Source organism: Glycine soja, chromosome 10 (assembly GCF_004193775.1).
Source record: "Glycine soja cultivar W05 chromosome 10, ASM419377v2, whole genome shotgun sequence".
Classification (NCBI taxonomy): domain Eukaryota; kingdom Viridiplantae; phylum Streptophyta; class Magnoliopsida; order Fabales; family Fabaceae; genus Glycine; species Glycine soja.
In genome coordinates, this window is record NC_041011.1 from 16,166,977 (window position 1) to 16,181,979 (window position 15,003).

Genomic DNA, 15,003 nt, shown 5'->3' on the forward strand with positions numbered 1-15,003 from the left:
TTCTTTTTATACAGGCTATAGACCTTTAGTGTAAAATAACACTAGTCTCCTTATTCTCTATCACACTCATTCATACACTCACATTATGCTTGATACACTGCTCTAAGCTGCATGCTGTACTGTTACTTTATATTCTTCCCATCTTGTTATGTTGTACTGAAAATGTTTAACAACTGCTTCGCACATACATACTAAAATAAGCAGCATTGCTTTCTATGTTTGCTCTCCCATTCAGCTTCAGTTATTGAATGGAGATTCAAAGTTATTTAAATTCTAGTAAACTAGTTGGGTGACCCATGCGATGCATGGGCTATTATATGAACTATAATAATTTTTGTGTCAAAACTATTAATATTATATAATAACTTCATGAAAATTAATGTTACTCATAATGATTGAATTTTAATAATTTAGCTTGAAACCAATAAAATTCATACAGATAGACAATATTGTATATTAGTATATTGTTCTTCACTTGCTTAAAATCCCCATATTTTTTCCTGCTTGAGTATATGGCCAAATGAATAAAGTGCAACAAATTCCCTGAAAATTTAATATACTCACATAATTAACTTTCAACAAATTGCAAATTAAAAAGAAAACTTAATAGATTTTCAACCATGAATACCTGAACGACAGAAAATGACTTCCAAATTATTTTGTATTAACTTCTTCATGATAGAACTTGATTGATAATATACTCTAAAATGAATAACATGTGCCAGTCAAAATTGATATTATTTATCAACTATGGTGGTCAATCACAGTATAAATTGAATTAAAGCATATGAGACTTAAAAATAAGTTGTAAAATTTACATATTTACCTATGTATATAAATTTATGAAAACTTCTTTGTATACAACATTTGAAGTATTGTTTGTCTCTTGGTACTCATCATCAGTTGCTATAATTTTCAATCCATTCCTGGATGTAACTCTGGACAATGCAACATAAAGCTGACCATGTGAAAAAACAGGTTGTTGTAGATACACTCCATGTGCTTCAAAGATGGACCTTAGCTTTTGTTGATAGTCATAGCAAATGAAATAGCCAAAGGAAATTGCCTTCTTTGAAATTTGAAAGGAATTTTTGTGTCAGAAGGTGTTAATGATATCTTGGTATATAATACCTATTTTACTTCCAATAATGACTTTTGCTTCAAGCACTTATTTTCCCAACTTTGTTACAATAAGCCGAGTACGGTTGCAAAGACCTGCAATCTGATCCATGTTTCTTAACAGCATGATAGGTACGCCAACTTTTAGATTTAACTTAGACTAGGAAGCCCAGAAGCAGAAATTGTGTTAAAATTTTTTGTAGTGTGTAGATCATCAGTACAATCAACTCCATCATTAGCAGATAATGGAGAATCATAACTCAAACATTCAGTTTCTTCCCCAGGCATTAATGACAACATATAATTATTGACCATGTCAACAATGTCATTTTTAGGAGCTAAAACAGCCTTATTTTGAAAGAAATTTGGATCATTCATATTATCCAAAAAAAGATGGAGAATTAGAATTGACAATTGATTCAAGTGAGTCACCTTTTTTTTTGTATTTAAATCTTCTGGAATATCAAGAGTGATATCATTATCATTGCTTAGACCAATACTCATCACTTACTCTCAATATCCAATCCAAAAAAAGTTTCCTTTATGAAATTTCTGAATCTGAAACTCAAGCTAGCAGCCTCATGTTTGTGGTTAATGTCATCACTTCACAATAACTCCAGATATAAGAAGAGTTGATTGTAGCCCCCACAACTTCCTGCCTTGTTCCCTTTTGAATAACGGATAATTTGTCTGAAATCTCCACCTAAATACTTTTCCTCCAAATGGAAGCTGTAAATTTTATTGTTATCAAAACGAAGGATATCCCTAAATGTTCTGTCAACAACTTCAAAGCAATGTTTGAGTCATGGGTGCCTCATCCCATATTATTAGCTTTGACTCGAATATTATTTCTGCTAGTTGACTTCCTTGTTTTATGTTGTATGTAGAGTCTTCATCAACATTTATAGGAATTGCAAACCTTGAATGAGCAGTTCTATCCCCAGGAATCAAGAGAGCAACTATTCAGCTAGAAGCCACAGTCAACATGATATACTCCTTTTGATCTTAAGGCAGCTGACAAAGCCCTCCATATAAAGGTTTTCCCTGTTCCTCCATAACCATAAAGGAAAAACAATCCAGGTTTTTGGTGTCTAACTCTTTCAATTATTGAATCATATATATTTCTTTGCTCCATAGTCATAATGGACATCAACCTGTTGTGTTCTTCTACAAGAGCTTTTCTGTCATAGTTTAACTCATAAAAAATCAGCTTGTTACCTCTTTCTGTCAGAAAGCTATAATCTGGTTGAGGCACAGATGGAAAATTACTTAAGCTCTTGTTATTGCTTTGTAATAAACATTCTATATCTGCTAGAGCAAAATTCTTCTAGAAGCTCAAACAAAATCAGATCTGTAGTTTCATTATTATATATAAGCTTAACCAAATATTAAAAGGTACATAATAAGATGTATTAATTTCTACATATATATATAAATTAATCAACAAAATAAGCAAATAACATACAAAACAATTAAATACCTTGGAAGTTTAGAAGATTTCTGTGTCTGTGCAAGATATCATCGTCACTCAAATGTTGCCAAGTCTTGTTCCAAACATACTTGGGTCTCTTGATAATTGATTAGCCAACAATAAGGTGACAAACAATTTTCGCAAATAATTTGTTTTTCCCCAATGGCTTGACTCTTCAATTGCATCTATATACTCCATGCCATCATATAATAAACCCATAGCAAAACATGCTTCCTTGAAAGTATGATAGACAATATTATTAATAGTCCTTATTTGAGAATATGATTCCGCTCCTATAACATAATTCAGCAAGGTCCTCAAATAAAAAAATTCTTCAGTGCCAGGAGGTACAAAATGAAGTCTTCCAATTGAAAAACCCTTTTTTCATGGAAACCATTGATGTTCACCATTCTTCCAAACAGACTTCAATGGAAACTGACTATATGTGAAACTTACTGCTTCTTTATAAATTCTATTAGCATCCATCCATGCTAGAAATTTTGTTTTTTGAATATTTGGCTTGTTAAGCACATCATCAATTGAATCGTCATCATCAAAAATGACAACCTGTTCATTTGGTAAATGAAAATTAAGACATTCCACTGCAGGTTCTTTGTAGTTAACATCAAAACAAAATATTCTCCAAGCAGTTTCATAGGAAGAGAGATATCTACAATCATAGTACATTTTTGTTTCATCAACTAACTTTGCACTATTTCCATCCTTTCCACTCGCATAAAAACTTGTAGTAACTTTGTCATGTCCTTTATTGACATATTTGAACAAATATTTGATGGATCATGACTAGTTACACCATTCAACATTGATATGAGCATTAAAAATCAAACACAAATGCTTGTTATATGGCACAACAAATCTGTTGTCTGTAAAACACTCTCCTTTCTTAACAGTTATACCATTATTTCTTTTATATACTAGATATCCATCAGCATCTATAGAAGTTGACTCAACCCATTTTTTGGGAAAATACTTGGTACACTTACCATTTTGCATGCAAGGAAATTTGTAATTTTGATCACCACATGGACCATGAATTGTTGAAGAGGTAACGATTTTAAACAATTTAGGATCCCTCTCCTTATCTGGAATTTCAGCACATAAATAATCATGTCTATCTGATCAGGACTAACATGTCTGAACTCATTTTGCATCCACAATAGAATATGAGCACGAGGTAGACCTCGCTTTTGAAATTCAATTGTGTAAATAACTGTGAAAAAATGATATATGATAAATCAATAAATTAAAAATAGGATAAATACTTTTTGATTACCATATATATTTTAAAAAGATATGGACAATATAATGCGTGTACCTAATCTGACTCTTCCAAAAATATATTGTTTCTTGATCTGTTTGATTAAATGATCTAATTTGATTTTGAACAACCTGCATACCAAATCTGGGCGATCTTGTGGTTTAAGCTTATACTTGTCTAAGAATCCAGTTATTTCTGGCCATTTGTGGTTGCAAGTAAAAGTGATGAAAAAATTTGGATATCCAGCCCAACCACATATTGCCATTGCATCTTGGTAATTTTGTAACATATACCTTGTTCCTCCTACAAAAGATGATGGTAATACAATGCGTCTCCCTGCAGTTGCTGGGCTTATTTCACCTCTAAGAATTGTGTCTGAGAGACCTTTGTACAATTCAGCTCTCAACTTTTTTTGATGTGTTCTAACCCACTGTATCCTTGAAGACTCTATTGTGCTATAAGCATCCACAAAATAGTTGATTTCTTAGTATCTCTATGTTGGATCCTATAAGCAAACCACTCTCTGAGTTACTTTCTGTCTTTTAATAGAATCTCTGCATGTACTTTCATTGAATTGTATGTCATCTCTATATCCATCTTCTCCTTTTGGAAATAACAATGGATATTGCAAAGGCAAGTAAACAGGCTCATAAACTGTGATATGCTTGAACAATCCAAATTGAGTTTCTACTGTTACATCTCATATCTGTTGCATTGAAGTCACCAACAATTAACATTGCAACTTCTGATGCTGTTGGCAAATTATATCTTCGACCATCCCGTTCTCTCTTGCCGAAAATTTTCATTTTCAATGTTGGATGATTGAAGTTGTTTTTCAAGTAATGGAGAACCCTATAATTAGCTGCATATGGGTTATAAACATCTAGAAGTTTCATAATATCCCTCACAATGGATGCTTGAAGATGTGCAGAATCATTATCCATTCTGCATATATAATAAGCAATAGAATACATTAGAAATGTTTGAGATAAAAATATATTAATAGATAAAAATGATTCAGATATAAATACCTTACAGCTGGCATTCTATTTTGTATTTCGTTCTGCGTATCATAAATATAAATCTAAGCAAACTTCGGTTTATTTGCTGGAGGAAGCAAACTTCCAATGTGATGAAAATTCTCACCATTAATCACTAACATGGGAGGAGCCCTCCCATCATTTATCAACTTCAATACTTTAGCACCCATCGAAGTAAATGCAAACATACTGTTAAATGATCTAATATTTTCCAAAAAATATATGCTTCTCTTGTCATGTTTGTGATAAAGATCATACAATGGTTGAGGAGGTTCTTTGTATTCAGGCATGACAATCGGGCCCTGTGCGCATCACATTGCAAACTTTGGTTTTTTTTGCTTTATATTGCTTCTGAACTCTTTCTTCATACCACATCAGAGCACCACAATGATAATCCAGAATCATTTTGCATAATGATAATCTCTTCACGTAAATGTTCAGACATATCATTTGTTTCATCTGCAATTTACAAAGAAACAATAGTTTTAATATTTTTTGACATCTATTTGTAGTAGGTAAATTACAAATAATAATTGAAGTTCTTTAAAATACCTTGATCATGATTTGTCTCCATTTGTCCTGTCTCTTCTTAACGAATAAGATTTTGCATTATCAGAGGTCTATTTTGGGGGAATCTATCAATATCTTGAAGTTCTTCTCTATTGCTATCATCTTTATGACCATTTTGATTGGAAGTCTGATGAACAGAACTACTGCTTTGGTTTATGAAAAATCTTTGAGGAGCAATGCTCCTTCTACAAGTTAAGGATACTGAACACATTGACATAACAAATATCAAATTTAATTTATAATTTACACGATTTGATAAATTATATTTGATAAGTAAAGTAACTTGTCAATACCATTTGTGATATAAGATAATGGTTGCAGCTGAGAATCCTCATCATTTTGTTGCTTTTCTTCAATTTTCATGCTTCCATTTTCTGCCCCACGACTCCGTGTACTTTTTATAATAAATCTGCCAGGGCCAATTCTTCTTTTACTATTTGAGACACTATGTAATGAAACATTCTTTGTAGCTTTTATTTGTCTTCTTTCAACCATTTTTTCACTTCTATTTCCTGTAACTAATAATATAGATTCTTATTATATATAAAATTCTAACTTCCATTTTCTACTTTATATTTGATAGCTGATACATAAAATAGATAAATTAATGAATAAATACCTTTTGCATTATTAGATTCAGACCCCATTATTGATTTTCTTTCTGATTGGCTGCAATCATACATAGATGCTTGAACCTGACCAGAACATAAGATAGGTGACACAACTTGTTTCTGAGATCTCATCCTCCTTGTAATCATCCAACACAATCAAATTATCTTTTTGGTTCATTGGATTATAAACTTGGTCTGAAGATATCAGTTCAATAGCTCTTTGATACTTATATGTTAAGCTTTTAAGTTCAACCTACTAACGTTTTTGGAATTAACTATGTCTTTTATCATTTTACTTAAAATTGCCTTATTTACTGTCCGAAATAAACAGTTGCATAATTAATTGATATTGGTTTAAAATTAAAAAGTCATTGAGAAGTTAAAAAGACTAACTCTCTGGTAATGTGCTATGCCTTGTTTGATAAAACTAAATACCATTAATTATAAGAGATTACTGTCCAAAATAAATAGTTGCATAATTAATTGATACCGGTTAAAAATCAAAAAGTCATTTGAGAAGTTAAAAAGACTCACTCTCTGGTAATGTGCTATGCCTTGTTTGATAAAATTAAATATCATTACTTATAAGAGATAAGAAATGCGTTATATAATATAAATATCAGTTTTGTTAAACTACTGCATTGAACTACTACAAAACACATTTATTTATTTGTTTAATATTCTAAATGTTTTGGGAATCTTATGCTTCTTTACTTGCAGGAGGTTGGAACTTAATGTGCAGTAATGGTTTCTTACATCAACAAAAAATGAAATTTTACATTCCTTTTACTTATTTATTAATCTTATTTCGTAACTGCTTTTCTTCAGATACACTTTGTTGTGTATCTGTATTTATAGTCAGTGTTATAAAAATTTCACTATTGCACTGAAAAATTATATATCAGCAAGGTCAAAACTGATTTTTTTATACATTATAAATTTGAGTTATAGTAACACAGAAAAATCAGTTCATTGAAAATTTTCTATTAAATAAAAATTCACGTAGTTCAAGTTTTATTCATTTCTGAAAACACTTAAAAAATCAGTGAATACTCTTCATCTGCTGGTTCTTAAAAAAATCAGTGTTTTCTCAATTTAAGTTGAAAACTTCTAATCATGCTTATATATCAAGATAGATAACATGTGATTAAGACTTGATACAACTACTGTTTATAAAGAACTTTTTTTAATGAAATGTAGTATGGACCTCATAATTTTATGTTTACAATGTGTTATTGATAAAAAAAATTTATCTAACTTTTCATAGATTTCAGAATAATAAATAGTGAATATATATATACACACACTAAACATTAGATATAATTCAAATAAAATATTCATTAACATGCCAAACTGGCTAATTCCAAATAAAGTAAAGACTTTTGAAAATGCAAAATGTTAAAAAAAAAACTGCCAAATATCCTGATTGTGCATTCAGATGGTATAATCTTTGAACAATGCTGAAACAAAACTACAGAATAAGATAATATATCCAAATATAGTTCCTTCAAAAACTAAAGACAGATCATTCAGGTGGTTCAATCTTCACAAGTCTTCTTTGAATCTTTGGTTGTAGATGCCTGAGTTTCACCAAGTTCTACACAATCGTCTTCCTCCAACACTTCACTAGATCTTTTGTATGATTTTTTACTTGTTGGAGTCTGTTCAACATCAACAATGGCCTAGGATAATTTGCCGTTGGAATCTACTTCTTCAATAGCAGTTTGCACCACAAAGTAGATGGTTTCAATTTGATTAAAAATAAAATGGCACATAAATTTTAAATAATTAAATTCATTAACATTTAAAGAAAATAAAATACTATTTAACTTACCAAAGATTTATCTTCAGCTAATTGATTCAGAGTGTAAATGAGTTCAGCTGCTTCTTCGTGGTTCCCAATCTATATAAGTATAATAGTTTTAAAAGATTAGTTGTATTTACTACATATTAATCATTTTTAAGCAAAAAGATCTATTTAAATCACCAGCAGATATTTTTTATTCTTAACCTCTTGGACAGTTTCAGTCTTATCTGTCAGCCTTTTCACTGTAAGCTTTGCCACTTCTGATAGATGTTACCATCATTGACTTCAATTTTGAACAAAAATTATTTGTCCTTAAATGAATTGAAGAGAGTTGGAAACTGATGACCTTTAATTCCCTTGTGGAGTTTATTATATAATTTATATAATAAATCAGAAAACTTATAATATAATCTGTATAAACAATATATATGGGTTGGGAATTATTTTAAATGTACCCTTTCATTCTCTTCAAGTACATCCTTGCCGATTTTCCAATAAAGAAATTAACAACCCGATCAAACAATATGAATGCCGTACTTCCTGTGTTATCTATGACCTTAATATGCAACTTGAACCTGAAATTATGATATTATATGATTATGATATACAATCTTAATATATTAATCAGAATATGTGGAACAAAATCTGTCAAGCTTATATGTTTGTCTTATTTCAGATAAATTATTCTTAAAACATAAATGGTACCTAGCAATTGTGCAAAACCATCCTGTGACACTTTTCACATAATGTTTTTGGTCCCACTTAAGTAATCTTACGCTTTCATTTAGAGCACGAATGATAGCACCAACCCTTCTCAGGTTCAACTTCAATCACTTTTGCAAAAACTGTACGAGAGCTCTTCTACTCAATTTGAATAATAATAAAAAAAATTAATAAGAATTTTCAGTTAAATCAAATAATATTTAAGTAAGAATATACGTACCTGTCTTGCCTCAATCAATTTTGATATTGTCATATTCTGAGACCAAAGAAAGTCATCAAATATTGAGAAAGCCAAATTATTGGTCATTTGACTAACAACTTGTTCTTACTAAAATTTGGAACCGTGACACGTCAGAGTGGACATGGTTAAGTGGGATCCCAAATGATGTAACTTCATGTAGAGCTTGTAGGCCTTAGATCTTCTTCATCAATGAAGTCTTTTGTTTCTTAAAGATCAATGACAGCGAAATGGAGAAGGGGAAAAGGTGATTGGAGACGTCACTTCAAGGAAAAGATGAGTCAATAACAAGCTCACCACCATAGGAAGTCATGGATAATAGTTTGAAGGTAGGAGAAGATTAGTGGAGAGAGAGAGAGAGAGGGGGGGGGGGGCACGAAATTTATGCCTCAAATGAGGTCTGAACTTTGATTCAGCTCACTAATCCAAGATCAAGTCCAAGATTTTTCACTAAGTGTGCTTATGTGTCATGAGGCATGTAAATCATGAAGGACATGCACAAAGTGTGACTATATGATGTGACAATGAGGTGTAGCAAGCAAATTCTCACCTCCCCCTTAGGCTGATCCAAAATTTAATTGGATTAAACTTCTCTCAATTCAATTAAATTTCTCTTCCGACACACATCAAATAGTGCACTTAATGCATGTTAAATTATAAAACTACCCCTAATACAAAACCTAGTGTAGGTGTCCTAAAATACAAGGGCTGAAAAATCTTACATTACTAGTGTACCCTCCGTATACTATGGTGCCCTAAATACAAGGCCCAAAAATAATGAAACCCTAATCTAATATGTACAAAGATAAGTGGGCTTATACTTAGCCCATGGCCCAAAATCTACCCTAAAGCTCATGAGAACCCTAGGGCCTTCTCCTACATCTCTGACCCAATCTTCTTGGAGTCTCCTAGCCATGACTTTGGTGATAGGTCCCCTCGTTGGGAGGATTGCATCACCGAACTTCACACGTCGGCTTGGAGAGGTACCTTTGACAGAAGGGGAAACCTGCAAAACAAAGAACTCTACTACTCAAGTAAGAATATGTGTAAGGAAAGAAAAACAAGTATATGCTGAAATGGTGCTTGTATAAGAGAAAGAGAAAGAGAGGGGTATAGGTTTGTTGCCGTGTGTTGAATGTGTGAGCAGGTCGTGTAGAGTGGTTCAATGGAACTTGTATTTATAATAGTTCGAGTGTGGTTGTTGGTCCTTGTTTGTAGGGGCTGTTGTAGCCTTATAGATAATTTTCGGCTTATAGATAATAGCCGAGAGCTTAGAGATAATGTTAGAGATAAACATTTGAATTATATATAAAGGTAGGAGATAATCATACCCTGTAGATAATGTGGCGTTATAGATAATTTAATACCTGCCAATAGATAAAATATTCAAACACATTTGAATAATAGTTAGGCTAGAGATAACCTGTTTGTTGGGAAGCCCGACTGCTTAGGGCCTAAGCGTCTGTGCCTTGTAGCAGGAGTGACGTGGAGGGTGGACATGCGTCTTTGAGTGCCATGTAGGATGTCATGTAGAATCTGTGGGTCCTAGACATTACATAAGCCCCTTAAGCTCTGAGTTAGCTTGTGGGCGGAGGTTGTCCAGTGTCAAAGTAGATTGTCCCGCGTTGAAGGAGTATGACTGATGTCTGGGGTAGTAATCTTAACAAACAGAGGATGGCGAGTTTATCAAGCCCCCAGGCGTGGTAGCCTTGACGAATGTGAGAGTTGCAGGTCGATGTGGCTTGTCAAGCCCCCGAGCCTGGACATGTGTTGTCCAGACTACTTTTGTCAAGTTATCCATGATGGACATGTCTTTGGCGTGCTAGGTAAGGTAAGTCATCGGATTTGACAACTCTACCCCTTTTCTGATTGTTTGAGAGTGCATTGAAGACAACACGTAACAACTATCTACTGTAACAGGCATGTGCGGCACACGCGCAATACTCTTGCATACGTGTTACACATAGAGTGGGCACGTACTGGAGTAACGATCGTGCATGAGTAGGGGAACGTTATGGTGCAAAATTTTAAGGAACCTTTTTAGCTTTCGTCAGTTACCAAAAAACCCATCTCCCCTATAAATGGAGTGGATGTTTGATTTCAGGTCACTGTTCATTGCCTTCTTTCTTTCTTGCTTGCTCTTATTCATTCTTGATTCCTTGTGCTTTCTTGGCTTTTAGTTTCTCTTCCTTCCCTTTTCATCTTCTAAAAGTACTCCCATTCACCACAATGTCTTCTTTTCTGTCTGATTCTGCCATTGGACTAGGCAACAATGATTCTAGGGGCTCGAATGAGCAACCCATCATGGATCGAGAGGTCATCTCGATAAGTGGTTCCTCGTTTAAGGATACCTACCAAGGTGCCTCTGATAGCGAGTCCTCCTCCTCGGAGAGGGTGAGGACCTCACGCCGAACTGGTGGGGCCACTTCTCACCCTTGCTGAAAAGCACGACCTTTTGCTGCTACCAGGGAGCCAGTCCCGATTACTGTGATCCTCCCCCGTTCTGCTTCCGGGGGTGTAAGGAGAGCTAGTAGTGGCGGAGATGTGAGGTCGTCACCCCGCTTACAATATAGCGTGAGTGTTGGGTTGCCTTCATCCTCGCGTCTTCCTCGATCATTTGTACACCTCCAGTGATGCTACTTCACTGTGGGACACCACTTACAAGCCATAGCATAAAACCCTGACTGACTTTGTGTCAGCTTTTGACAAAAATCTCATCAGGTCGGCTAGGGTGTAGAATGCTACTAATTCTACCAAGGTGTTTCTCCAAAGGATTTTGACAATTCTAGAGAAGAATGGACTGTGGTACCAAGAGGCAGTGCAAAAGGTGGTGTCCTTGGAGATGGAGATCACCAAGAGGAGGGCTACTGCTCATACTCTGTGGCGAGCATAGCACCCTAAGGTGGCTAATGCCACCGTTGCTTTTGCTTAGGCCATAAGGGTGAACCACCAAATGACTTCCAAGGTTGGCGGTGCACTGGCCAAGTTGTTGCGCACCCGATTAGATGGTGATAACTTGTTTAGATGCTGCAAGAGCTTGTATGCTGAGAAGATGGACCTGGGTGGCAAAGTGGAGAGCATGGCGGTTAGAAGGATTGACTTTCCAAGAGGATTGCTGAGTTGGAGGTCCGACTTAAGGAATTGGAGTCCAAGCTAGAGGAGTCCTTGTTACGGGCAGCCAAAGAAAAGGAGGCAAGCAACGAGCTAGAGGAAGAGTTGATTTTGTACAGGAAGGAGGTCATGGAGCAACATGAGACAAACTTTTAGAAGGATGTCAGACAGGCCAATTTCTTTGCAAAGGGCCTTGACTTAGGTCTCTTCGATCCATTCAAGGATGTGAATAAGGGTGTCCTGCTTGATGAGGATGAGATTGATGCAGAGGAGGAGGCTGCTGATGAAACACACGGTGCTGCAGAGCAAGGCGATGATGCTTGTGTCTAGGCTACCTTTGCCTTTGTAGACAACGTAGGAAACAAGACCTTGGTTATGTAAACATAAGATCATGGTGGTCTTGTAAAAAGTAGAATGACGTGGAGTCATCTCAGGTTTGATTTTAACCTAATTAAAGGTCTTATCCACATCTTGTGGGACTTCCTTTTGTTTTGTGGAGCTTCTCCCCTGATGGTTGTGAGGAGTTGTTTTTGATTTGCCCCTGGTTGAAGGTCTTGCCTAACCAGTGTAGGGATAGGTTGCTTGACTTGCTGAGTTCCTCCTCTGATGATTATGAGGAGTGAGTGTGAGTTGCACTTGATTGAAGGTCTTGTTATGAAATCGGGTGGTGGGTTGTCTTGACCTGTAGAAGTACTCCTCTGATGGTTGTGAGAAGTAAACATGAGCTTCGACTTGATTAAAGGTCTTGCCAAATGATGGGGTGATGGTTCGCTTAGTGGAACTTGGGGGTAGTCGTCAAAGTTGTTGCATGTGAGTGGACCAAGGGGGTGCCTTGGGTTTTGTAGAAGTATGTACCAAGGGTGGACCTTGGGTTTTTGTACCAAGGGTAGACCTTGAATTTTGGAGATGTGAGTATCAAGAACAGACCTTGGGTTTTTTTATAAGCCTATATTCCTGCACAGATAAGAGATAGGAAATATTGTCAAGGGTAGACCTTTTGTACCTTGAGTTCCCGTGGGGGTGGAACTTAGTACTGGAAAGGGCTTCACCAAGGGTGAACCTTGGGTATGTCGAGTCTTGGACTAGAGACGTGTTTGCCTTAGGTTTTATCAAGCCTACAGAGCTGTGTCACGACTTACTAAGGATGGGCCTTGGATTTTGTAAACTTGTAAGGATCAGCAAGCGCGGAGCTTGGGTTTGACAAGTCTTGTGTGCAACATAAGTATCGTGCTCTTGCATACACGACACTAGCCATGGGTGACATGTATTGGAGACAAACTTGCTTGCTCTTGTATACATGCCTCTTACAAAATGGCAAGTACTGGAGGCATGGTGGTGTAAATCAGTGGGACTCACCAAGGGTGAACCTTAGGTTTTGCGAGCCCTTTGAAGGATTGACAAGAGAATTGTCCAACCTGGGTTTTGGGCACCGTGCTCTTGCATACATGTCACTCGCCGTGGGTGGCACACACTGGAGACGTGGTGATATGCTCTTGCATATATGTCACTCACTGTGGGTGACATATACTGGAGTCATGATGTAAATATGCTTTTGCATGTATGCCACTCATCGTGGGTGTCATACACTAGAGACTTAGGAGAGTGCTCTTGCGCACATGTCACTCGACGTGGGTGGCATGTACTGGAGTCACCAAGATGATACGCTCTTGCGTGTGTGTCACTCATCGTGGGTGGCACACACTGGAGTCGTGGTGGTAATATGCTCTTGCATGTATGCTACTTGCCATGGGTGGTACACACTAGAGGCTTATTATGATGCTCATGCGCACATGTCACTCGTCGTGGGTGACATGTACTGGAGATGAGGTCTCGTTAAAAATTATTCAACGTATGTAACTAAGTACAAATTCCCTTCGTTACCCCAAATGTATCTTATTAAAAACCCTTTAAGCCAAAATCTTGGATTTTATATTTTTGGAACAAAAGACTTGAGTAAGGAAAAGAGTACAACATTAGGTTTAGAGTGTAAGTCAATTGAAGTAGAATTTCAGGTGGGTAGTGTTCCACGTTCGTGGGATTGCTTTGCCATCCAACTCTTGTAGTCGATACGCTCCGTTGTCGAGGACCTTCCCAGTTGGGGCCAAGCTTTCCTGCTCGGGGATCTTTTCTGGCTTCATCTTGGACTCGCCATACGAGGTCGTCGGGTTGTAAGGCTCATGTGTTGTATCTCCCGGCTGTTCATAGTTTGGCAGCTTATTCCTTAATCTTCATCATTTTTGGGACTTCTTCGGTGATTTTAAGTTCCACCCTCATATATTCTTCACTTTGATGTTGCAGGAACAGTAGTCTCCTTGTCAACGGTTCCCCAACTTCAACGGGGATCATGGCGTCAGTGCCATATGTGAGTCAGTAAGGAGTTTTATTGGTGGTTGTCTAAGATGTACAATGGTATGCCCAGAGTATGCTGTAGAGTTTTTCTTTCCATAGGCCCTTAGACTTGTCAAGTGTAGTTTGCAGGGCCCTGAGGATGACTCTATTAGTTGCCTCTTCCTGTTCGTTAGTTTGAGGATGTTCAATAGAAGTGACTAGGTGCTTGATGCCTAGCCTTGTCAAAAAGTCTTCGTAAGTCTGGACTTTGAATTGGGTGTCGTTATCGGTGACAATGGCGTATGGGAGGCCGTACCTGGAGATGAGGTGCTTTTAGGTGAATTTTTCCACCTCGCTGGCCGTAATTTCTTGAAATGGTCTTGCTTCTATCCAATTGGTGAAGTAGTCAATGGTGGCTAGTAAGTACTTGACAGCTCCTAGGGCCTTTGTCAGTGGTTCCAGTGTGTTCATTCCCCACAAGGCGAAGGGCTAAGGGGAGCATAGACGGTGAAGGTTGTAAGGAGGAGTGCGTGACACGCCTACAAATTCTTGACATCATCTACATCTCTTGGTTAAGTTGAGGGTGTCTGCCCTGAGTGTTGGCCAATAATAGCCAGCTTGTACCACTACGGTGGCTAGGGAGCGTCTTCCGGTATGGAGACCATAGATCCCTTCGTGAAGTTCTCTCATGACGTAGTCTGCCTAT

At 36.4% G+C, this 15,003-nt stretch overlaps 1 pseudogene; it reads right to left on the reverse strand.

Annotated features, from left to right (window-relative positions):
* Positions 1-826: 826 nt before the first annotated feature.
* Positions 827-10,668, reverse strand: LOC114371466 (annotated as a pseudogene).
* Positions 10,669-15,003: the final 4,335 nt, after the last annotated feature.